Raw genomic sequence first — 23,641 nt, 5'->3', positions numbered from 1 at the left:
AGAGCAAGATGTGTTTAAAAACAAAAAATGAAACTTTTTAAGAGTAAGCAGTCCTCCTCAAAAATATATATTTTTTACATTCTCAAAGGGAAATAGGTCCTGTGGGAACTCCTTCCCATTTGCAAATGGTTTCTACTACCTTTTAGTAGTTGGCAAAAAATGAATGCTTTACTCCTGTAATCCGGTCACAAAACATTTATAAATAGAACTGCAATTCAGTATTTGGAAAGGACGCCCTAAACACACCTCTTCCAAATACCGGATCGCTTATCCAAATTGTGATTCGGTAACAAGTTACTGAGTCAAATTTAGAATTTGTAAATATGAAAAAGCATTTTTGTGGTCAGACCGCAAAAATGTTTTGTACATATGGCCTGAAGTTCACTAAAGTAAATCTTGAAATACAAGCATCACAAGATATTTGTGCTAGTTTAGGATCCTTCTTTCCTGAAAACGTTGCACTTAACTATAAAACTATTCAGGCATGACTGAACTTGTTGCATGCCATGGCTTCATAGTTTTGATTCCATCTCATGTCTCTTTCCTCCACCATCCTGCAATTCTTGTCTCTATTATACTTAAGGTCTGTTCATGAAAATGATGTGGCAGGCCCCCAACATGAGAGCCTGTGCTTACCACCTGCACCTGCTGTGAGAAACTGAGCAGTTACTCAAATAAAATGAGTTTCAGCAGAAGACCCCTGTGTTGTCACTACTTTAGAAATGAAAAATGGCCCTTGAGGTAAAACCAATTATCACTAAAAATAATGAATGATCATTTTCAATCAAAGCTGGAGAAGAGCCATTAACCAGCAACATCTTTAAAATCCTAATGCTGAATTACAATCAAAATAATCTACTGCCTCTGGTAACGAAATTGCTGAGAACTCTTTGACAAATGGCAGAAGAATAATTCCTTGGATTGGTTCCATACAGTCCTGGGTGAGTTGGGGAATGGTTCAAGATGTAGGAGGAACAGCCTCAATCCTCCCTTTAGACCTATTTGCGGATTTTAATTTGGACAATCATAATCATCAGCTTTCGAGTTTCGATGCGGACCCTCTCAAGGCTCTTCGTTGTTTCCTGCATCGTTTAACCTTTATGTAGAGTCATTCCAAAACTTAACCTGTTCATTTGGTCTTCAGGACATTTCCAGCGTAGACGGCACGCATCTTTTCATGAAGCTGGCCCTACAGCCAGACACCCCTGGAGACCATTAACAATGAGGTCTTAGCAAAGTACAACAATGGATGTCAGCAAATTTCTTTAAAGTTTATTGCTGAAGAAACCATAGAAATGCTGGTGGGCCTTCAAATTTAAAAGACATGGTTTGAGGGCAGTAGTTGTAGTAATATGTGTGTGGTGTCTATTTTAAGGCCGCAATGTGCGCAGCATTGCTATTCTAAGGTTGAATTTGTGTGGGTTGACTGTTCTGAAGAAATGTTGTGTACAGTACGTGCAAGCTGGCTGCCCTGAGGAGGTAATGCGTGCAGGGTAATGCGTGCAGGCTGGCTGCTTTGAGGAGGTAATGGTGCAGGCTGGCTGCTCTGAGGAGGTAATGCGTGCAGGATTGCTGCTCTGAGGAGGTAATGCGTGCAGGATTGCTGCTCTGAGGAGGTAATGCGTGCAGGATGACAGCTCTGAGGAGGTAATGCATACAGGATTGCTGCTCTGAGGAGGTAATGCGTGCAGGATGGCAGCTCTGAAGAGGTAATGCGTACAGGATGGCTGCTCTGAGGAGGTAATGTGTGCAGGATGGCTGCTCAGAGGAGGTAATGTGTACAGGATGGCAGCTCTGAGGAGGTAATGCGTGCAGGATGGCTGTTTTGAGGCAATGATGTGCAGCTTGGATGTCCGCAGGCAGTTGTGTGCATTGAGTTGTTTTTCTGTTGCTATAAAGTTAGCAGCACGGTTGTTTAAGGATGCAGTGTTAACAGTATGGCTGTCAAGTAGCTGTTTCTCATGAGACACTATGTCATGTGCAGCATGGCTGTCATGTGGATAGATGTGCAGTATGATGCTCTGGCCTGTATTGTATGAGGGGGCTGCATGATTCTTCTCATGCTATCATGTGTGCAGCAAGACTATATTAAGTCAGCGTGTGTAGCATGACTGTGTTGAGTCAGTGTGCGTAGCATGACTGTCCTAAGGCAGTGTGTGCAGGCTTACTGTCCTGTGTCTGTTATGCGTGTGAGATTGATCTTCTCAAGCTGTCATAGTAATGGAATACCTTTCCTGAGGCTGCAGATTCTGCAGTACGCCTGCCCTGTGGCTATGTTATGAGCAGCATTGGTGTCATTTGGTTGTAATGTGTGTGGAATGGCTGTGATGGGACTATAACAAGCAGTGGCGTAACAAAACCTGAGGGGGCCCCCCTGCAAGGTACGTGGAGGGCCCCCTCTGGACTCGATTAGAAGCTCTCCAGCCAGGGTGCTGTGCTGAGGGGGCCCCTGAAGCGTGGGGGCCCCTTGCACTATGGGGGCTGCGGGGGCCTGTGTTACGCCACTAATAAGAAGCACAGCATGCGTATCCTAAGGCAAGTGTGTTTGTCCTGAGGTGGTATTCCTAGTTTTTTGTTCTGAGTTCTGCCCTCAGGGCAGGACTTTCTGTCATTCAAAATTACTACCTTTAAACCATTTCTAAAATACTTGGTGAATTTAGATCTTTCCCCAAAATATTCCAGGACTGACATTGGAACAGTAAATACGCCTCCTGGAATATTTTGGGGAAAGTTGCTTTTCCCCAAAATGTTCTAGGACTGGAGTTAGAATATGAATTTTGACCTCCCAGTTCCCCCCAACGCCCACTGCTACCCTGAGGGCGCAGTTCTGGAGGCTGTCTGGGAAAGAACCTTTGTGTGTTGTCATGAGGGTCATGTTTCTCATTTCTTTTAAGCCTGCATTTTCTTAAATGATTTCTGACTGCCCATTAGATTAGCAGTTTTTGTTTCATTTTAGACTGCTAAAAGAACCCTTTCACCAACACTTTAAAGGAAAAGAATATATTTTTAATGTGATGTGCAGGATTCCATATCAGGGGCTGATTCATCGCACTTGGGGAAATGCCATTAAAATGATATATTTTTCCCCTTTGCAGGCATCATTTGTTCTTAAGATGCCCGATGCTGTTCAGTAACCACTTCCGTCACCAGGCTGGGCCCCAGACAGTGGAAAGTATATGAGAAGCAGCCTAAATAGAACGCTGACATATTGAATATCGTGTAGCACCTCAGCAAAAAAGAAAACCCTACAGCCGGAAGTGTTTTGATACAATCTGATCTTTAATGTAGGCGAGTTGAGGGCGGGGACATCGTGCAGAAACCAGCTGAAGGTACTTCCTGCACAGCATGCTTGTGGTGTCTCTGGAGAAGGGAGGGAGTTGGGGTAGATAGGATGTGGCCTAAAGGCCAGAGCTGCCTATTTGGAAACTGGGGAACCAGATGAGAGTCTCCACGGCTGCTCAGCATCCTGTGACTGTGGGCAAATCACTTCATCTCCCCATATCTAAACAAAACAAGCATTTACAATGCAATAGGTCTAGCATTTGCGAGAGTTCGAGCTATGGGAATTGTACATGACAATGTTTTGTATCTCTGTGTTTTTGTTTGTAGTGTAGTGGACATATGTGGTTCGAAGTGAAAATAAGTGGGTAGAATGGAATTGTTTGATAAAATACGTTCGGGAGGTAGCTGGAGCACCCAAATGCGACACTGCCACCGATGCGAGAAAGTGCCAAAACGGTTATTGTTAGAAGGAACTACGCTCCATTTTGAGGGTACTGTGGCACCTTGGAGAGAAGAGGCAAGGCCACCGGATCATAAAGACAATCAAAATGAAGTGCACGGTCAACTTAAGACAACTGCACCCCTCTTGTAGGGATGTGCCCGTGGACATTGGTTGATTTTAGCATTGCGCATTGGTTTTTATGAGTGATGTTGAAAATGTACAACAGTTAAAAGAATCAAACACCTCATTGCCAAGAGTAAGCAGCTAAACCTGTTACATTCTGCCACCAACAGCTGCTCCATGACAGCATGGCCATCAGGGCCACCGACTCATGACTCCGCTTGAGGGATTGTAATTTATACATTCTCAGGGATACACACAATCAATCAAGCAAAATCACCTAAAATCGTAATTTTAAGCCTTTTTCTGTAAATACTTTAAAGACCAAATATAAATACACAGGGTTTTAAATGTGATCTAGAGCTGTCTTAATAATCCCTGACCGATAATTGAAGCAAACAAAACACAAGTCATGTTACAAATCAGTACATACTGTTTTTATCATGAACAGCCTCACCCCTATGGTAGGGTGGGTGAAAGGCCTCCTACTGTCCACCATATACATACCAATGCCCCTGATTACCCTTAGTGAATTGACTGAAGTCAGCTTCTACTTTATGTTGGAGGGGCAGAGTGGAGCAAGGGCAAAACGTGCTCCAGACAGCTGCACGAGTGATTTCGCAGACATGGTACAAAAAGCCACTTAATTACAGGCGATTGACGACTCTGTGACCCTGTGTAACCAAAACTCATGGCTAGCAAACAAAAAGAAAAACACCCAACTTAAAATACTTGAAAGGGTAATCCTGCCACCTATTAACTCAGGAGAAACTCAGAACGCCTTGTGAAGGTCCCCCTTTCAATTCATTACAAAAGTGCAGCGCTAAACAATGTCTATGTACTAGAGTCCTTCATCAGGATACTGGGAGCTGTGATGAGATCCACTCTGTGATGATTCTTGGCATGAGGTTTCTGCCTGGAGGTGACGTGCTAGCTGTTCCAGTATCTTGACGGCCAAGATGCTTCCGACTTGCCTCTCTCACTTGGGCACCTCTCTCACCGGCGCCTCCATATGGGCTTTCCTGCTGGGCGGTCATGGGACCGTGTGGACCGTGCGGGCTCCGCGTGGGCCGCGCTAAGGCGTCGCTTCCAAACTGCCAACAGGACACACAGCCTAATCACTCATGTGTCCGCCAAGGGTGATGTTTCCATCTCGGTGTCTTCGCCATCAGGAATCCGGTTCTGTGTCTTCCTCTCAGGGTCGCAGGGCAACCAGTCTCCGGCTGTGGCCTCCGTGCATCCTGCGCATGTCGAGGAGCTGCTGTCAAACATCTCTCCCATTCGGACTCCAACTTCACTGGAATTCCGCCGAGGCCCCTTGCCCCTGGATTTCCACTTGACCGCGTGGGCTGTGCGGGCCTTCGTGTAGGCTGTGCGTAGGGGTCGCTTCAGAACTCCCAACAGGGCCACGGCCTAGTCTTGCTTTATCCCAAGGGTTGGATCTTCTAATGTCCGGTTGTGCTCTGCTTCTATATGCTGCAGGCTGACAGGGGTGCACAGACGGTTCCTGGGCTGCCTGCCTTCTCGGACTCCGGTTGCCTGGAGTGTGTGGATTCCCTTAGGTGTTGTGCTGCTCCTTGGTGGTGTTGATGACGTCACCATTATTCTTTGATGGGGCAGTAGACGGCGGTCCGATGTCTCGGGGTGTTCTCTTCTGTGATGATGCAAGTACTCTGCCCGGTCACTTCGCCTCATTGTCCCTCGCACGCCTGTGTTGGTTGTCTGCCCGTGGCGCGGTGCCACTGTACCTTCCTCCTTTGTAGGCTGACATCCTGTCATCCTCTTCTTTCTTCATGGCGTCTTGCCACTCGCTCTCCTTCTTTTCTTTCCTTCCTTGCGACACGGTCTGGCCCTCGCATTCTTTCTCATCCTAACCAGTCTTCTCCGTGTAGCGTGCACTCTACACGTTTCCCTCTGGTCTTGTCCCAGCAATAGGACACTGTCTTCTTTTCACTCTGTGACTGGACTGGTCATCGCGACCTTCTTCCTTTGATTCCTTGCAGATTCTAATTACGGATGTTGAACTTCTCGTCCGTCTCTTTCTGGTCCTCTTCGCGGACATCTTCTCCATTCTTCACTTCACTGACTTCTCCATTCTTCTGATCAGACCTCTTGTCAGGTCTCTCCTCTCTGGCGACCACCTGACTGGTCAGCTTCTTTTCTCGGCTGGCAACCATCTGGCTGGTCCGCCTCTTTTCTTTGGCGACCACCTGGCTGGTCGGCTTCTTCTCTCCTCTGGCGACCATCTAGCTGGTCGGCTTCTTCTCTCCGGCGACCATCTGGCTGGTCGGCTTATTCTTCTCGCTGGCGACCATCTGACTGGTTGGCTTCTTCTCTTCGGTGACCATCTGGCTGGTCGGCTTCTTCTCTTCGGCGACCATCTCGCTGGTCGGCTTCTTCTCTTCGTTGACAATCTGGCTGGTCGGCTTCTTCTCGCTGGCGACCATCTGGCTGGTCGGCTTCTTCTTTCCACTGGCGACCATCTGGCTGGTCGGCTTCTTCTCTTCGGCGACCATCTGGCTGGTCGGCTTCTTCACCCTTTCCCTGGTCTTCGTGCTTCTGGCGGTTCGCGCAACCACTTCTTCTTCTCCGCAATCACGTTGCTGTGGCGCGCTTCTGATGGCGCTCTTCTGTTACCTCACGGTGTGCACTCGCTGCGCGTTCCTTTTCTTCCTTTATTCCTGGAGCAGTGTCTGCTGTTCTTGCACGTCTTCGCACTTGCCTGGTGCTGAGATCTTGAATCGTTTGTCTGGTGGTGCTCCTTCATTTTCTTACTGCTGCAGCGACAACCTGTGGCCACTAGGTACCGCTGCGCTCTCTCAGCCTCAGCTCAGTTTCGTGCTTCTGGTGGTCTGCGCCACCGCTCCATCAACCTGCTCCTGGTGCGCGCTAGTCGCTGCGCTCTTCTTCCCTTCTCGGGGTTCATCGTGGTATCGCTCTCCCAGCTTTGGGTAGCCACAGTTTCCCCTGCGCTTTGTCACTTGCTCTTGTCAGCTGTGTTTCCTTGGCTTGCTGCAGGCTTGTTTATTTCTCCTTTGCTGCAGTACCAAAGGTGTCCACCAGATGGCAGGGGGGGGCGCTTTTGCAGACACCGGCAGTCATTTCCTCACTCCAGGCCTTTTCACATCAATGCTGGTGCTTGGCTTCGGTGCAGCTTTGAAGCTGGGTGCAGAGCCTCTCGATGTGCTCAGGGCGATGCTTTCCTGCTGCAGGCACCGGGATCACAGTAGGTGTTTATTGTTTATTTTTGGTTTGCAGAAAGGTATGTATTTGCATCACACGATCGGGGCACCTTTCATGGAGACTCTTGCATGTAGGCCTGACAGCACTCTCTCTCCTTTGAGGCTGCATGGGGCCTCTCGCGACCTTCGCGCGTCTTTCCTTGTGACTTTAATGCTGCGCGGAGAGGGAGGGTGAAACGCAGGCTCTGGCTGGGTCTTTGGGGATGTGTTGTTGCAGGTGGGCTCCGCTTTAGTCACTTTCCCGTGTGGCGGTGAGGCTGTGGGCAATTACTTATGCTGCAGGGGGCTACGCGCGATCTTTGCATCCACTCGCGCGGCCCCTAGGAGCACCACAGCACTATCGCGGCTCACCGCGCTTCACTGTCGGCGCTAGGACACTTCATCCTGGGCAGTCTGTGATCGGCCTAGGGTTGCACGCTGTCTCCGATGCCTTCCCCTGCCGCCGCCGCCTTTCATGGCTTATATGCGGGGCGGGGCAGGAGCTGATGCAGGGATTGAGCCCTGTAGCTGCGGGCGCTGCTCACAGTCACTGCGGGTGGGCTCCGCTTCCGTTGGGGCTCATCTTCCGCCCACGCTCTCACATCGCGGCAGTTGCAGCGGCGGCCGGCAACTGGGCAGCCCGACCTTCCTCGCACTGCACCTCCACCATTAGAGGCTTACAGTCACGCTGGGTTGGTCGTCAGCATACATTTCAGAGGCGGGGTGGGCTCCTGGCCTTGTCCCCTTCACCCCGGGGCACTTCACATGCCCCGCGGGTCTTCACGCCGGTGCGGGGTGGGCTCCCGCAGGCCTCATCATGCTTGGGGTGGTTCTATTGCTTAGTTTGGCCCCGTGTCCCCCTCCTACTTCACGGGCTCACCTCTGGCCGGCGGGCCTCCTCGTCCAAGCGTTTGGGCTCCGCGTGTTTTGCCTCACTTGCGGGGGGGATCACCTTGTCGCGGCCGATGCGGGTGGGCTACGCTCGGCTTGCACTATTCTGGGGCACTTCCCCACCGGGGTCACAGCAGCAGCCTCGACGGGGTTGGGGTGGGCACCCGACTTCCTTGCCTTCACCCTGGGGCACGTTGCACTCCCGCAGGTCTTCGCAGCGGTGCGGGGTGGGCTCCCGGTCACCGTGTTTACCGGCTCAGACTTCCCCCACCAGGAACCGGGGAAGCGAAGCCTCTGCACATGTGGGATAAGACCCACTCGTCGCCATTGTAAAGTTGTGGGGGCGTTAGGCCTACATGCTTAGTGAAGGACCACACAGACACTGGATTGATGGTGGTTAACTGGCCAGGAGCACATGCGCTCAGCCCCTTTTATTATCAGGGTCACCTGACTGGTGACGCCTGTGGTGGGTGGGTGTTTAGTGTGGGTTTACAAGCATCAGGAACACTAGACTGTATCCAGCAGGATACTACACACGGAAAGAAGTGCTTTGCCCCGCATCAAAAAACTGGATTTTGTTTAGTCAACTTAAAAGAAGACGTGCCACACATGGGAAAAAACATCAGTTGCGACATATTAAAAGAAATTAAAAGACGTGGTGAGTTTAATAAATTCACCAAAAATCTCAGGGTGGCTGCACGCACCATTGTCAACTCGCAGCACATTGTAAAAGATCCACTGTAGCACTGAAAACTGAATTTGGAGACAGAGGGAGCCTGATTAATTTGCCCAGAATCCTGGAATTGGTCAAACATGCCCGTGGGAATCAAACCCTCTAATATGACCAACAGCTATACAGCATGTTTGAAGGGACATCTGTAGCACAACAGAGGGACGTCAACCCATCAAGATAGCGAGGACTCGTTGCTGTATGTGTGTGTAGGAGGGCTGAGTTAGGCACATACAAGCCTACTTATACAGGCATAAGTGTTCACTCATGCGTCAAAACCATGCAGAGTCTGGTGGGCTGGGGCTGCTGACTCGAGCACCCTTCAAAGCTCAAGGACACAACCAAAAAGGCGTGGCTGCGGCACCAGTGTTCTGTTGCCAGGATTGAACTTCTCCGAGCCATGCGCCCGTGAGAACTGATAGTGAGGAGCAGTAGGGCAGGTCTTGGTGGAGCAGTAGCTATTCCCCCACGACCCCCTGAAGCAGACCGTAAGATTAATGGCTGAAGAAAACATGCACCCGAATACAAGTCCCATGTAAGACTAGGGCTGCATAATATTAGAGTGAAAAGCCAACACAAACTGCTTACCTGAAAAATTCCAACGAGATGCTGCCCTTCTAAAAAGCAGCAAAGGGATGACCAAACGCACAGGAGCGGAGGGCATGCTTCTGCTTCTAAAAACAACCCCCGCTTCCTCTGCTTTTTTCTTGGAAGCCCGCCGAAAGAGAAAATGAAAAGCAACCGTTGTGAGGAGCTATTGTCTTTGAGGCTCAGTCCGCCATGATGCTCTTTGTGGGAGCTGGACCATAGCCAACATGTGAAGAACGCTTCGTAGACAGTTCTCGGGAAGAAACCCTCTGATGCTGGCCTGTAGTTCTTTCTTAGGGCTGGTGCGACTAGCAGAACTTCATAGGTCCGTCTATTTTTGGTCATGAAAGCAGCACTCTCTCGGGTATTAGCTTCTTTTGTATAAGGACTGACACTGAGAGTCTGCATTAGCAAATCTATGAAATATATGGCTTCCTGTAATATAATGTGTGAATTTACACTTCCTCTGAGTTAAATGATAGTACGCAATCCACCTATGCCTAGAACTTGAATCCTTACATAGACAGTAACAACACCTTAAAAAAATTCACAAAATGAAACATGTCGCTGTTGGAAACTGCCTGCAAATGAACTCTTGTTTCCCATCAGGTAAATGCGTAGGGCAGAAACACATACATCAGAACATGAGCAGAGGCGGGAAACAATTACAAAAAGAGTTCTCCAAAAACAGATAAAGAATGAAAGCGCAAGGAAACCGTACTTGGCCGGTGCTCCTCAGCCTTGAACAAAAGTGAGGTATCGGCATCACAAACGAGTTAAGAGGCAGCAAAGAAGAGTGACACTTGAGTGAACCTATGGAAAGCAGCAGGTGGGAACAAAGTCATTTTATTGAATACAGCAGGTCTTGCAGACAGTGCATGCGAGCTGGCTAGGTTCAACCTAAAAATGAATCTGACTTCGTGTACTGTAACTGGTGTTCATGTAAAGCACCCCAATACCTTTGGGTGGAAACGGCACCATATAGACCTGCCAAATAAAAGTGGGGCCAGGAGGCAAAACAAAAAGATAATGCACATTGCCAACAGATTAATTTGTCGAAAAACCATTCACTGTTGTTTGCTTAAAATATTAAAATCAGACTTTTTATGTATGTGTGCATATATCAATAGATACATCTAAATATGTCAATGTGCACACACATGTAAAGTCAGATTTAAATGTGAGTGCGACCTTTGTAGATGGCACTGGCCCTGGACCTTTTTCTATGGCCCAATCTGTGCATACCTTACAATTCATCTATGGAGACACGCAAACATTTACACCAAGGTTGGAACATTTCCTACGTGAACCACATAATGCATTATGATTAGCTTTTCATCATCACTGCCTGTCGGAGTTTTCAGACAAGCCCCAAAACCGTTCCTCATGGAATGTTTTGCAGTGGCGTGGCACAAGTGCCAATCAGTCCAAATGCAAGAAAGGTATAAAAGGGATCCCTGCAACCCAGGTTGGTAATAACAGACAGCCATAACCGGAGTGCAGTGGATTCCTCACACTCCTGCACCCAGGTGTCACTGCATCTACTGCTCTAATGGTAGCCACAGGTCTCTAAGCTCCTCATTCATACTCATGTTTACCTCTGTCCTCCCCATCTCTATCTCCATCACTCCATCATCTTGGTCCTCCATTCACCCTCTCTCCTCCCTATCCATTCCTCTCTCTTCCCATCCTGCTTCACTCATCTTCATTTACTTCCTCCCTTTCTCTTTTCCTTTCTCTCCTCGCATCCGTTAAAACCTCTACTTTCATACTCTTCATCTGTCTTCTCTCCGTATTCTCCTACATCCTCTCTTCTGCAGCCTGTGAGAATTACACCCTCTCATTTCCTTGTCCAGAGATTTTGGGCAATTCTCTAACTTGGAGAAAAAGGCCAGGAACGCCGGCGCTATTTTAACAGGAATCTGGCCTTTACTGCACAGATCAGCAGTAGCGGGCGGCGAGTTGACAGAGTGGTGGCGTGGGGAGAACAAGGACCGAGGGGTACGTGGGGACGGGAGGGAGAGACAAATACAAAAATAAAAACACTTACCTGCTCGCCGCATTGAGCTCCTCTCTTTTCCAGGCACAGGCTCCCAGAGTACACTACGGCCAATTCTGATGCCGTTTTCATGCTTCTAAAACCAGCATCAGGATTGGCCTGAGTGCCAATTATTTGCACTCCCACACAGACTGGGAGCCTGTGCCTGCTCTCTCCAACCCAGCAATGCAGCTGGGGCTGGAGACAGCTTCACTGCGCATGTAGGTTTGGCCAGCCTGAGACGGGCAGGTAAACCTACATGCGCAGGGAAGGCAGTGCCCAACACTCCCTGCAGCGTGTCACCACCCTGGCCCCGCCCCAAAGCCTTGGCTCCACGAGAAAAATAAAATTATGATAAACAATCTGCGGTGGAGCAGATGCTGCAGATGGTCAAAGCCATCAACCACCAAGTCAATAACCTGAGGAATATTCCCCTGCTCCAGGTTCTAACCACTAGATTGAAGTGACAAAATAGCTGGGCCTCTTTCATTTGGTTTACACTAATGTGGTTTACAGATGCAGGCCTGCCAGAAAGAAAACCTAGCAGTTAAAAGGGCTGCTATACAGATCAGAAAGGATGAGCCACTGTCTCCCAAATGATGAACAAAAATAAACAAGATACATTTAAGATGTTGAGACACAGATACTGTGCTTCTAAATTTACTTAAAGCAACAGAGATGCTTATTTTTAACATTTCAGTTGTAAAACTGTTTCAATCAGTGGGACTGCACATTTGGAAGGGTTTCTAACAGCAACACATGGGTAGCTATCAATAAATGGCATAAATGTTCAGTGTACTTGGTCCCACACTTTGGAGTAAATTGTGCTTGAATCAGATATCTCAAACCAACCCCCGCGGTTCAGTCACAAAATAATTGCCAGTCTATCTGGAGAAGCTTTTGGATGCTAACACGACCAACAGGTCTATCTCATCATTCCCCAAGGGTATGGTCTTTTCACACCTGATGAATGGCTGTACTTGGCAATATGGAAACAGGTGCCACAATTAATGAGTTTTGCTTTTAATTAATTAAAATGAGGTGTACATGTAGGGGCATATTTTCAGTAATTTCATGCAATGCGGCGCAACAAGAGGACTAGGTACATTGCATGAAAGACAGGGAGCAGAAATGCTCGAAATTTACAAACATATGAGCATTTCTGCTCTTTCCTTGCAGTGGCTCACTGTGTGCTGCCTAGTGACAACGCGGACACCCTTGCACCATAGTACAAAGGTGCCTGCGTTACAGGCAGGAGTGTACTTAGAGGCAGGGGTCAGGCTTGGAGTGGAGCTGCAAGGTGAGCGAGCACCTCAGGAAAGCCAGCAACCGGGTAATCAATACAGGCCCTGCAGCAGAGGGGGTCTGTTGGATCTCACCCCCTAGCTGGGAACACATAAAGGCACCTGCACAGAGGGAGCAGAGGAGCAACAGCGATCACCACAAAAGCTGAAAGATACCACAACTTTGAGGTGAACAACTAGCCCTTAAGACATATGAGAATTCAGGCCCTATATATGTGCTCTAGCATATGGACCCCCCACTCGGAGGGGGAGATAATGTCTGCTCGTGCTCCCCGGCACTTGCCCAAAGAGTAGGGAACTGTTCCACATATAATATACCAGAGATCTGTTTCTGCCAGAAACATCCCAGCAAGTTCACTAATATATTTATCTCCCCCAACCAGTAACTGCCACCACACCTAGAGACGCCTATAAAATCTTCCTGAGGCCCAGCACTACTTAGAAATTGGGAAGTCAGATGGTAAACAATCTGAACTACACTTCAAAGCGTGGGATGCCCTTGCTGTTGTGGACTATATAGCGTCCTCTCCAGCACGCATACATGCAAATGTTCATCCCACACACAGAGCTTGGTATTACACGTCTTTATTCCTCAGGCTGTAACCATTAACTGAACATTCTACATCACAAGTTCTATCACCCACATCTGTGCACTTACGTCACTATTCTATGTAATCCACAAGGAACCAAAATGGTACCATCATCTTTAACTCACAAAACACCACATCTCCCCCTTTGTTGAATAAAAAATCCAAATAATACATATATACATCACAACTGTTTAATAAGTCGTTTCGGTGCTCGAATCAATCGTCCATAGCTGGTCATGTGAGGTTGTGGGGATACAGGAGAAGTGTCCATGGCTGGCACTAATGACAAAGACACTGGTACAGTCATTGGGCTCTCCGGATTCTCAGGAGGATATGTCTCACTTCTGACATCTGGAGCTGGCAAAGGTCAAGGCAGGTGCTTAAAATGCAAAGAATCTCGCGTAATGGACTTATCAGGACGGTGAGCAGTCACCATGTGTCCTTTACTAGTCACATCCCTCAGTGGATCAACATCAAAAGAAGCATCAGACTTGCATTTCTGTTTCTGCTTGACGATAACTTGGGTCTCCTCTTTTGAGCACAGTGCTCTGAGCACAGCGACGTCTATCCGCATAGGTCTTTATTTTGCGTTTGTGAGACGAGTAAGTAGTGTAAAGTTTATCAATGTCAATAGATCTTTAATTGGTTCATTGTAGCAGTTTGGTTCCTATGGCTCTCTCAGACATGAAGGAGGCAGGGCTTTCCCCCATGGTAGAATGGAGAGTTGACCTGTATGCACAAAGCGTAGACTGAAGAACTGATTTGAGTTCAAGGTTTTCCAGCGCAGCACACTGAACAGTCTTCTTGAGGGTGCTCATGAATCTCTCAACACACCATTCGCCTGTGGCCAGAGAGGTGTGCTTTTCTGATGCTTGTTATTTAGATGAGTGTGAAAATCTTTGAATTCTCTACTATTGAAAGGCGGGCCATTGTCAGATTTCAAAATCAAAGGAACATCCCATGTTGCGAAAATACTTGCTAATCTCTCAAAGACTGTCATGAGTAGTTGAAGACAGATCTCCCACTAGGGGAAAGCGGGAATATTCATCAACAATTACTAGTAGATGATGTCCATTGTCAAGGGTCCAAAGAAATCAATTGCTATCTTCTCCCATGCATGCTTTGGAAGATCAGACATGTTTAACGGACATTGGGTTATTTTGGGAGACAAGCAGTTGATATGCCTTTAACTCTTTTTTAACTCTCTCATCAAGACGAGGTCCCATAGAGCTTGTTTAGTAGCAACAATTTAATGATGTCACTCATGAGTCAGTTCAATAACTTGATGTCTCAGACTCTCGGGTATGACAAATCTCGACCCTCATAAGAGGATGCCTTCTGGGGTAATTGAAAGTTCTTCCTGCACATTTTTGAATTTCTGATATTTAAGGTCATCATGAAAAGCTCAAGTATGTTTTCGCAATGAGTAATGTGTAATAATGTCTTTGAGTATCAGCAAATCTCTGTAAATGCTCGTGGCAGCAATGATTTGTTCCACCGATATGGCAGCTGGGGTACAGGATTTCACAATGAAGTTAACTTAAGCATCAGCCGCTTTAGAAGTAGTGTCATGACACTGTATTGGCACATATGAGAAGTAGTCAGCAGGGTTTTGGTCTTTTCCAGGATGATGCACAATCTTATAATTGTACTCCTGCAATCGCAATCCCCACCCCTCAATGCTAGGGGGCATCTTGGCTTTAGGATTGCCAAAAATGGTGAATAATGCTTGGTGGTCAATGACAACCGTGAAATGTTTTCCATACAGGAACACATGAAAATGCTCACAAGCCCACACCACAGCGAGGCTTTCTTTTTCAGGTTGTGAATAGGCACGTTCTGTTGATGACAGACATCGGCTAGCATAAGCCACAATGTGTCTTGGGGTATTGGGATGTCCAGTGTGCTGGGCAAGGATGGCACCCAATCCCACTAGGCTCGCATCAACAACAACATCCGTCTGTAATTACGGATCAAAGTATGCCATTTCAGTGGCGTTCTCAATTGCATGCTTGATTTTCTTGAAGCTTTGCTCACATTCACTGGAACATAGAAATGGGACATTTTGTTTCCTTAGGTCTTTCAATGGGGCACTTTCAGTGGCAAAGTCAAGTATATACCTTGTACAGTAACTGGCCATACCAAGGAAGGATTACAGCATAGTTACATCTTGTGGGGGAGAAGTGGAACGACAAGGCTTGTTCATTATTTAGATCCGGATTCATTCCCCCATCAGAAAAGATATGACCAAAGAACTTGAGTTTGGTTTGATGAAACTCAGTTTGACACATTTAAAGTGAAACCTGCATCGACAAGTACACAACAAACTTGAGTAAGAGCACTATCATGTTCCTTTTAGTGTGGCCACAAAACCGGGTATGCCTTCACTGTAATTGAAAGGATTTGTGACTGGCTGTATTATTCCACGAATGACATCCTGAAAAAGTTCTTCAGCTGATGATACTCCGAAATGTGGTCTTTTATATCTACATAAACCAACATGATTTGAAAAAGTAGTAACGTACCTGCTATTTTCTTCCAGTTCAAGCTGATGATACTCTTCGTTCAAATCAAGGCGGGAAAAGACGTTAGCTCCATTCAGCTGCATAATCTTCAATGTGTGGAGCTGGATGTTGTTCTCTTTCAATCGCCTTGTTTGCTTTGCGCATATTAAAGCAGATGTGCACAGCTTCTCAGCTATCCTTTTTTGGCACTACCACTATGGGTGATACCCATGGAATCTAACCAGGGGATCGCTCAATGATGCCGTGCTTTAAGAGTGTCTCAAGTTCTTTCTCAACAGCCTCTGGAAATGAAATACAATTCGACTATGTCGTTGAGCTATAGGACGAATGTCCTCAATTATGTGAAGTTGCATTTTCTGGTTTTAAGACTTTCCAGTGAATGAAACAAGGATGGAAACGGATTCACTATCTCATGATACGCATTGACATGATAATTTATGGAAATCAACCCCATGGCAGCAGCAGTACTCAACTGAGTAAACATGCACTCTCTGAAGTGCCTGCCAAGACATTAATTGTTTGCTTTTACTTTCATCTTTTTATGCTTCGCAGTCACTATGAATGAACTTTGACTTTGCAGCGCCTCAGAGCAGCCCATATATACACTTTGGTTTTCAACGGGGTTACATGGGGTACTGGAAACATTTCATTTTACTTTTACGCTAGCATAATGTTTATCGGCATGCCACTGTCTATGATAGAAGGTATGGGGCATTCATTTACTTTCAGTATGACTGTGGGACAGTGTTCAAATTCATTTATCACATTCACTTGTTGAACTAACTTCACCCAGCATTCTTCTTTGCAAAAAGCTAATCCTACATGCGCATGTCGTTCAGCAGTCAACATTGACATTGTGCACCCATCTTCATCACTGCCACTTGACAATGAAGGTGATGAACTTTTAGACAAGGAATTTTATGACAATTGACGTCTTTCAGTTTTAACTTTCCTCAACTGTGTGGTCTCTTGGCCTAGTTAGTGTACGCAGAGCATCACGTCTGGAACGTTCTGGCATCCATTTTGTTTTCTCGATATGGCGCAGTTGATCTTTTCCTCACTTTGCAAACCATTCCAAAATGGTTCTCTTTCCCGCAGCCTTTGCATATGACACGAAATTTACCTTCATGTGGAAAAGAAAATCCACATCAAAAACATCATTTCTTTTTCTTTAGAAACATTTCTTCATGGCCTTCTACCTTGCATTTTGACCTACTTTTCACACTCAGCACTGATTCATTTTGGGCATTCTGGCCACCATGTTAGCCGCTTTTCTGTCAGCTCTTTCTTCTGCTTTGGCAGCCATAAGTACTCGCTCCAAGCTGAATGTCTCTTTCAGCATTCGTCGTCTGAAGGAATCGGAGAGACAACTGTCTATTACTCTAAGATGCATGGATTCTTCATTATTGAACTCCTGGAACTTGCAATACTTGATGAGCAAATCAAGTCTCTCAACAAACTCATCCATCGTTTCACCAGCTCTCTGCCTTTCTTGACTGAAAATGTACCCTTCAAAGCCGACATTCAGCATTGGATTGAACTTGATTCTTTATTTTTAATTTTTTTTTAAACTTTTTTTATTGAAATTGAATGGTGTCATACATATTCAAAATACGAAATACAAACTATAGAATAATGATACCCATAACTTTCTCATAGAGCATGCCCCGCTTTCAACCGCGGATATGGACAAAATAGTTAACTTACAATTTTCCATAAACAAAGGATTTTTACAGATTATTCGAAAGATGTCCCCCAAATTTTTTCAAATTTTCTTCCCCCCCCCCCCAATCCTCAAGGCATAGCTTCGCTCACTTATCTTTACTCTTCGCATTTTGAATAACCATTCATGCATGGATGAAGTCTGATTTGTACGCCAGTTTTGAAGTAACAACGATCTGGCAACTGCCATGCAAATATAAACTAATTTAGGGAATGATTCAGATAAATTGAGGTGCGGATCGAAACCATAAAGCATCAGTTTTACATTTGAAGATATCTGAATATGACAATTAGAGCTTAAAAAAACAAAAATGTCATCCCAGAATGCTTTTACCATACAACAATCAGCTATTACATGAGTCCAATTAGCAGGGGCGAAGTTCAAACATCGGAAACAATTCGGAATATAATTGCTGTACATTTTGGCTATTGCCGCCGGGGTACGATACAAAAGCCATTTTCCCAAAAATAACATTCTGCGCCAGTTAGCTCCCCTTAATGTGGAAAAATTAAACTTATTAATGGTTCGCCACGTAGACAATGTCAAAACATGATTTTCTTGTTCCCACCATTTTTTAACAACTTTAGCGCCCAGATCCCTTTGTCTGGATTGAGCGAGGCAACGCTTCCACTCTCCGGGTTTCCTTATCAAAGTATTATTAAAAAAAAGATCATTGTTTAAAGAAGAAATCTGAGTAAACGATGTGGGAGCATGCTGCTGCAGGGATTGATAAATGTAAGTATAAGACCCGGCTAACAAAAAATTTCTTGAAATTAATAATCGCATCTCCGGCGGAGTTATCCACCTTGTATGTTGCAAAAAATCACCCACTTCGCTAAATCCAGCATTTGTCCAATGACCCATTAAATCAGAGCCAACCACCTGCCCATAAAATGAGAGTAAATTAATCAACAAAGAGGAAGAATTAAACAGAGAAAGAGAATATCTTCTGAGCATAGCCGTACGCTTCCTAAAAAACCAGGCAATTATTTTATACCTAACCAATTTGGGAGATTTAGGAACTTGAAGAGGGGGAGAAATTTGACTTTCCGAAAAAATCAAATAAAAAAAAAACCTAATAAATACGTTAGAGTTTGATATTGGAAATTTAAATCGAGTCAGAAACTGAGCAAAGTAAGCATTATAATAATCTCTAATATTCGGTAGTGCGAGGCCTCCATTGTCTAATTCCTCATAGAGAATATTCAGCGCAATACGAGGCGTTTTATGTGCCCACAAAAAGCGCGAAAATATAGATTCAATTTTAGTAAAAAAAAAAAAATACCCGGAAGAAAGCAGGGAATCGTTGAAAACAAAAAATCAAACAACGGTAAAATTGACATTTTGTTCAAAGCAACTCGGCCCAAAATTGATAACGGTAATTTATGCCAGCGAGTAAGCATTGAGCCAACTTTCTGAAGGAGGGGATCAAAATTAAGACTATAGAGATCTTTAACTGAAGCTGTAAAAAAGACCCCGAGATATCTTTTAGGTTTATAATTGATACAGCCCCTTAAATCCGGATATAATTCAGGTTTATGATTGCCACAGACCAATATTTCTGTCTTCTTTTTGTTGATTGAACTTGATTCTTAATGCCTCGTTGATTTGGTGGTACGTCAGTCATCACTTGGTGGTATTTTCTTCATGACTTCTTTCACTCCTTCACCCGCCAAATTCTTCCGCTTCTTAATAATCTTTTTGTCATTTGCTTCTTCCAGCGCATGAATGTTTTGCTTTTTGGCAGTATCGAATGGAGGGGGTGGTTTCAAAATGGCGGCCTCACCAAATTTTGCGCTCTTTTCAGCAGCCATTGAAAAACTTCACTATTTGAACCGTCGCTCATGGCCTTTTAGTTGGCCCAACGTGATTTACCAGTCACATAAGCACAACCCCAGTGCTTCTGCTTGGGTTGCTGCGCATGGTGCTGAGTTCGGATGGCTCTCTTTACTCAGGTTCACAACCTCTAATGTTTCTCAGCGCTTATCTGCTTCTGCTCACAGTGTTCTCTTGCACCTGGCTGTCGTCGCTCTTGTACTTTTCATACCTGGTTGTCACTGCCGTTAGCGTTTCTTGGTGTCAGAAATTTTTCCGCTTTTAGTACTTCCTTGCACTCAGCTATCATAGCCTTTAGCACTTCTCTATACCTGGTTGTCATCCTGTATGAATGACGGCTCTGTATCAGGTTGTGGCACAATATCTCTTGTCTCGACTTGACCAGAAAATTTCTAGCTGACGATAAACAAACTTTATGTACGGCCTTCACTTTCTTCACAGGCCTTGCACTGACTGGAGTGGCGCTTTGACTCCACATACGCAAACCGTCTATTTTCACTTCGACTAAGGCACATGTGGCATGCACCACCAGTTAGCTGGACCTCAGCAAACTCTCCGGTAGAGCACTTTCAGTTCTGCAGGTCATGGGGTTTACGTAATCTCCTATCTCATCACCAGCTGTAGTGTCCTCCCCTGCTCGGATACATGCAAATGATCACACCACACGGGGAGCTTAGTATTATATGTCTTTGTTCCTCAGCGTATAACCATTAATTGGACATTCTACATCACAAATTCTATTACCCATGTACTTATGTCACTGCTCTACGGAGTCCATCAGGAACCAAGAGGGTCCCGTCATCTTTAACTCACAAGACACTACAGACTATTATGGACTTCTAGATCCAGCCTGCATAGCCCCCTGAGGAGGAGGGTCACATGAGACGTTTGCTCTTTAAAAGTGTATCCTGTCCCCTGCGACGTGGGGCGCTGTTGCTGGTTTGCACTAGTAGGGACTTCCAGCTCCAGCCTGCATAGTGTCCTGAGGAGTGCATGTGAGATTTTCATGCTATACAAACACTTCCTGTCCCCTGCTGCATGGGACGCCATTGCTGTTGTGGTCTATCGTGGACTTCAAGCTTCAGTCTGCATAGCGCCCTAAGGATGAGGAGAATGCAGCATGTTTGCACTACACAAATGCTTCCTGTCCCCTGCTGCGTGGGACACCATTGCTGCTGTGGACTATTAAGGACTACCAGCTCCAATCTACATAGCACCCTGAGGAGGAGGGGCGCGTGAGACTTTCACCCTAATCAAATGCGTCCTGTCCACCACAGCACAAGCAGTGCCCGGGCAAAGCCTGTCTAAGTCTGTTGGAGCCCAGAGGAGGCTGGGCTGGGCTGGGCCCCCTTCTGACATCCTTGTCCCTACGCCCCAAGTAAGGAATTGTATTTCATACTATGTGCCCAGAGGGTGACATTTTCTCCTGCCCCTCACAATTAGCGTGCAAAACTGCCACATCAGGGAAAACCCTTTTTCATTCTGGTAGGAACAGTCAGGTTTTTTACCAGATGGTCTTGCGCTGTTGCAGTGTTCTATTACCCTATCCGTTGTCTAATTAAACCCTCAACCTTTATATTATGGGGGAAATGAGGCATTATCATCTTTGCCCAAGCCACCACAATACTCTTCACTCAACAGTTTTATCCAATGGGCTGTGGGAGTAATCAACAAAGAAATAAAATTGACAGAATGAAGTCTCTCCCTAACATCTGAGCTTTTACATGGTCTTATACACCCCCCCCCCCTCACCATTGGAAAGCTCAGCCCCCTCCCAATCCTAGTTTCAGGCTCATTTAACGCCACCCACAAATCAAACAGCTGAAAATCCTTTTGATATCATTCCTACTTCAAATCAGGCTCAGGAAACAAGTACCCTCTTCAATGTGGCTCCTTCAGTTAACACATAAAGAGTTTTCTTATTTTCAAACCTAAAGTAACAAGCTCAGGACCCTGCTCAGCTGTGCGGAGTACAATTGTTCAGCAGCAGCCTCGGCTATTTGACCAGGAGGACTTGTTCTGTGAAAGAAAGTTGGGAAAACTCATTGAATCCGTCCAATCGCTGCTGTCTCCACTCGAGGAGCGATTAGAGGCCAACGGAAATTGGGCGCACAAACTACCTGTGTATTATCAATGCACCCCTCCCCCAAAGACACACAAGGTACTTTATCATGGCACAAACTAACTCATAGGGTATAATTCTGCTTCACGAGAATTGCCAGTGGTATCAGTTCTAAATGAAGGCCGAAGGAGTACTGACTGCCCCCTACCCTCTCTCCCGATTGTACACAATAAAGGCGAAGGGGTAATTAATACTGGGAGGACCCAGGTACTTGATGGTGCTACCTCTAGAGCTAATCTGGACCATCACTACACAAAAGACAGGTCATAGGGGGTGTCAGTCAAGGGAATCGAACTGTGTGTTTGAAGCCCTCACACAGTAATGTTTTTGACTTGCCTTTGGCAGCTTGCCCTTACGTAGTAGTAATGACTCATGTCCCCCCCACTGCCCCAATATGCAACCGAATCATTCTTACAGCTCAGAAACAAGTTCTTGCACTGATTCCACTCCAAAATGAACTCACAGTTCTCAAACGTTCATGATATCTTGATGATCATAGGGTTGGATGGGTGGGCCATCTACAGAAAAACAGAAGGTGACTGCTTGATAATTATTTTCAGGCACCCAAGAATTGCACAGAGCTTGTTGTCAAAGCACAGGCTAACCAATATGGATGAGTATGGTATAAAGTAACTACCCCTGGGCTATTTTTATCACCTTCTCCGATATATGTCTTTGTACAATCCACAAAACAAGGGTGCTATGCCAATCCAGTTCCAAGTTCCTATTGCCAACCGATGCCAGTCTAACTGAGAATGACTGACTGTACTTAGATAACTTAGATAAAAGAGAGTCTACACCTGAATCCATTTCCTCATGGGTTCGGTTCCACCAATGGGATCCAACTAATCACTCCTGCATTACTGAAGTTAAAATAGCCTCTATACCACTTGATTTTTAATAGTCAGGTCGCAGATGATGTTACATCTGCCAATCGACAGGCTGACTCTGCACCTTGTGCCAGCATTTACACACAAAGCAAATTGCAAATGGGAGGTGATATAATAATAATAATAATAATAATAATAAGGGAGTTTTATAAAGCGCTTGGTTACGCTCAGATGGCGTGTCCCCGCGCTAAAACAGAAGAACTCTCGCAGACTAGAACGTAAAGTCTGCACAGGTTACCGTGTATATAGGTATGTTTTTAGCTTCCTCCTGAAGCTAGGTTCAGATGACTCCAGACGGAGGTCCAAAGGTAGGGGAGCGAAGGGCGCGCGTGGGTACGTACCTGGTGATCAGGTTCTGGAGCGGTGTTGGCGCCTTCCCAGTAAGGATGCGGTGGCAGGTAGAGAGGGCCTTAAACTCGACCCTACTCCTCACTGGCAACCAGTGAAGAGTCCGAAGGGCAGTTTTGGAGGCCGATCTTTTGGGAAATTTTAGAATGAGGCGGGCTGCCGCATTCTGCAACACCTGAAGGCGATTTATTGCCTTGCTGGTTGCTCCCAGGTACAGCAAGTTGCCATAATCCAGGCGTGATGTCACGAGGGCGTGCACCAGCGTTCTACGGGCTGACATAGGAAGGAGATCTAAGACCTTCCGTAGACTTTTCAGGACGCTGAAGCAGACACCCACCACACGTCCTATCTGAGGTCCAAAGGACAGGTCAGCATCAAGCCAGACTCCAAGGTTCCGAACTTCTTGACAGGGTGTTGGAACCTCACCTAAGCATGGAGGCCACCACGCCGACGACCAGATAGATGGGTTCCCCCCCACTACGAGCACCTCGGTCTTGCTGCCATTTAATTTGAGGCAGTTGGTGGACATCCAGGCTGCAAGGTCTTGCATGCAGACTCTGAAACTGTCCACCGCAAGACCGGGCGCTCGCGAGAGGGAGATAACCAGCTGCGTGTCGTCGGCGTAGGACACTATGTGCAGACCATGGCCCTCAGCAATGGGGGCCACTGGGGAGACATATAGATAAAATAGGGTGGGGCTCAGGGACGATCCCTGGGGTACGCCCTGGCCCAATTCAATATCCCTGGAATAACATTCGCCCTGGCGGACCTGAAAGCTTCTCCCCGTCAGGAAGGACTGGATCCATGCGAGTGCAGCTCCAGATATCCCTCCACTATTCAGACACTGTAGCAAGGTAGTATGAGCTACAGTGTCGAATGCTGCACTCAGGTCCAATAGGATGAGGGCCATAGTATGACCCTCATCCACCCCCTGGCGTAGGGTCTCCACAGCCATCAGAAGCGCTGATTCCGTTGAGTGGCGGGGACGGAA

The 23,641-nt window shown here is 46.3% G+C and overlaps 1 protein-coding gene across 8 annotated transcripts in view; it reads right to left on the bottom strand.

The window, feature by feature from the left end:
- CD274 (CD274 molecule) overlaps window positions 1-23,641 on the bottom strand; it is a 326,061-nt gene that overhangs the window by 218,786 nt on the left and 83,634 nt on the right. Inside the window, exon 2 of one of the 8 annotated variants that reach the window (XM_085635093.1) lies at window positions 21,828-21,930. The exons of 6 other annotated variants lie outside the window; for them this stretch is intronic. The gene's annotated coding sequence lies outside the window, so the exon portion shown is untranslated. The remainder of the gene's footprint in view (window positions 1-21,827; window positions 21,931-23,641) is intronic. One more of the 8 variants, XM_085635114.1, reaches the window with a different exon arrangement.

The sequence above is a fragment of the Triturus cristatus genome, chromosome 2_1 (assembly GCF_964204655.1).
Source record: "Triturus cristatus chromosome 2_1, aTriCri1.1, whole genome shotgun sequence".
NCBI classification, from domain to species: Eukaryota; Metazoa; Chordata; class Amphibia; order Caudata; family Salamandridae; genus Triturus; species Triturus cristatus.
Note: the sequence above shows the minus strand (reverse complement) of the source record. Positions and strands in the feature narration are given on the sequence as shown.